The sequence below is a fragment of the Globicephala melas genome, chromosome 5 (genome assembly GCF_963455315.2).
Source record: "Globicephala melas chromosome 5, mGloMel1.2, whole genome shotgun sequence".
In the NCBI taxonomy this organism is placed as follows: Eukaryota; Metazoa; Chordata; class Mammalia; order Artiodactyla; family Delphinidae; genus Globicephala; species Globicephala melas.
Window position 1 is genome coordinate 114,909,398 of NC_083318.1, and position 3,234 is coordinate 114,912,631.

Consider the following 3,234-nt stretch of genomic DNA (forward strand, 5'->3'; position numbering starts at 1 on the left):
GTAAATATCTTCCTGGATCCTGTCATCCTTGTAAAAGGCCATATACCATAGAGTTCCAAGTAGCTGCTTTAGGGACTTGGAATTTGTTATGTGTGGCTAGGGAATATCCCAAGAAGATCTTACACATGCTGTCACATCTGGGCTTTGATGTGGTCATTCTATAGATAACCTCTTCCCTAGTACATACGTCTCCTGGAAGAACAAGAATCAAAGAGCCCAGTGTACCCTTCTGCAAGGGTAAGTTGGACTCATCCTGGAGGGACACAGGCATGGCCTTAAGAGCGAGAAGAGGGAAAGGAACAGCCCGTGAGAGCTACCCCAGCTGCCCCGCATCCCACCTCACTCTTCATAAATTGCTTCTGCTGGAGGGAAGCTTTTTAATTAAACAAAACTTGCTAGAATCTGTCTCAGAGAAAGTTGAATTGTTGAACAGTTACTGTCTGTGGTATTGCAGTTTTAGGATCCTTGATTTTAGTTTTTATTAGCTATTGCTTTGTTCTTTGAACATGAGAGATGAGCATATGAGGGGCCAAAGAAGGGAAAAGGCACAACCACATCACTTGGAAAGAAAATTAATAGTGGCGCAAAAGGAAAACCCGCCTTAGTGTAGGCAGAACAAATAAGATGGAACTCTGTGAAAGGCAGTCGTGAAAAAGAATTTGAGAACGTATTTCCTCTGATGATGTGAATCACACTTAAGAACAGCCTGTCTGACTTGCATATCTACGAATGGACACTTTAAAAAAAAATTTTAATGACATCTCTCATCTGCTATCAATTCTTCTTCGTTCTTTTTTTAAAATTTTTATGTATTTTATTTATTTTTGGCTGTGTTGGGTCTTCATCGCTGCGCGGGTGCTTTCTCCAGTTGCGGTGAGCAAGGACTACTCTTGGTTGCGGTGCAAGGGCTTCTCATTGCGGTGGCTTCTCTTGTTGCGGAGCACGGGCTCTAGGCACACGGGCTTCAGTAGTCGTGGCTCGTGGGCTCTAGAACGCAGGCTCAGTAGTTGTGGCGCACGGGCTTAGTTGTTCCGCGGCATGTGGGATCTTCCCGGACCAGGACTCGAACCCGTGTCCCCTGCATCGGCAGGCGGATTCTTAACACTGCGCCACCAGGGAAGTCCCAATGGACACATTTCTACAAAGAGACAGTCAACAGACCAATGTCCGCTAGTGGTGAGCAAATTTATCCAGTGGGCTTGTACTGACAATCTGATCCTTGGCTTTGTGTTTCAATTCCCTTCATTAGAAGCTTCTAGCACAAAGTTGATGATCCAAAAATTAGACCTGGACATTGAAAAGAGGCACAAAGGGAAGTTATCCTCTGGCCAAATTAAATAATTCTACTCTGATGTACTGTCACCTCTTAATGAAGAGTGTAGTCATCAGTTAAATTAAAATGACCATTTGAGGGGCTTCCCTGGTGGCGCAGTGGTTGAGAGTCTGCCTACCGATGCAGGGGATACGGGTTCGTGTCCCGGTCCGGGAAGATCCCACATGCCGCGGAGCGGCTGGGCCCGTGAGCCATGGCCGCTGAGCCTGCGCGTCCGGAGCCTGTGCTCCGCAACAGGAGAGGCTACAACAGTGAGAGGCCTGCGTACCGCAAAAAAAATAAATGACCATTTGAGGAAAATGAAAAAGGCAACATGGGCGAGGTCCATTAGTAAGTCATCATTATGAATACAACATTTATGTCCTTTCTACCTTTCCTCTACTAATACTTTACCATAAAGACAGGAGAGGAGATATAGGAAAACAAAGCAATTCCTATGGTAGAGGGGTTAAGTAATTTAATTTCCCTTACCCTAGCTCAGACTTGTCTCGGAGCTATGTAGTGTGTTTCAGTTTTACGTTTATTACTGCAAACGGGGAAAGAAAGTCTTTCCTGACTTTCACAATAGCACAGATGGTTAGCTGTGCTGTCTCTTGCCTCAACAAACCATACAGGGACACACAAAACCCATTTCAAATGCACTATTCCCATAAAGTTCAATTTTATTAAGAAAGCCAGCAGAATGGTGATAGCCATTATTTAGGAGAACCCCATGAGGCTGCAGGGTGGTTCCTGACACCATCCACCCTCCTCCCACAACACATGGGTACATATTGAACAACAAATACAACAAAAAGTATTAACAGAATATTTTATAAGGTGCTTTAAAAATCCTAATTTGAGATAATCTTTAGTCTTATTAAACCTTCAAAGATTGAACCCTGAGAGGTGGAAATTGTATGAGAAAAACCTATTGTGTTTCTTCCCCCAAAATCAGAGTGTGTGGCAGGAAGGCCAGCTGTCCCCTTCCACAGTGTGCAGTTGTTACTGGGAAGAGTCTACCCAACCCAGGAATCTAAACTCTCTGGCATGTAGGTGGGGTCTTGTGACCGCTTTTCCCACTGGAATGTGAGCATATGAGATGCGAGTCATGTCCAGGCTGAAATGGTGAAAAAGCAGGGGTGCCTTCCCTACCCTTTATTCCCTCCCGCTGGATGGAGAGAAAGGACTCTGGTGCCCCAGGGGATGTGGAACCCCAAGATGAAGGAAGTCTGTGTCCTTAGATCACCCTGTGGAAGGTCTGTCTGCAAAACACCTTCCTGGGCCTTTAGATGAAGGAAAAAACTGCGTTTTAACGTGTTAAGCAACTGGAATGTGGAGGTTTATCTATTATAGCAGCTAGTGTTATCCTGATTTAACTAAAACTGGGTGGAGGTGGGTATAGATTAGTAAATGGAGTTTCCTCCATTTACTAGTTTACTATAATTGGTCGTTTATAATAGTTTGTTTTTTCTTCCCAGTTCTTTGATGTACCCAGTAAAGCTCAGATTCCATTACCTAGAGCTCCAAGCTCTGTCAGAAGGTACATTTGGGACTAACATGGAGGAGGAAGTTTTTTTGCCCTGGAATAACTGTTATTTTTAAGAGCGACAGATCCAGAGTGGAACATGTTCGTTTTCTTGCTAGAGAAGCCTTGCCTTTAGTAGGCAAATGGAAACCATCTGGATGACAATCAAGTATATAAAAGTTATCAAGACAGCAAACTTGGCCAAAGGGCTGTGCTCAGAACTGATCATGTTGCACTTACCTTTAACATCTGTGGTCTCTTGGAGACCAGCCCTGCGGGCAAAGCCGTTTGGCAATGACATCCTAAAGAGAGCAAGTACAAATTATAAGCTTATGGGTTTATAAGTCACAGACTATGGACTTAACAGGGCTTTTCACTCACCCTTTCATTTGAT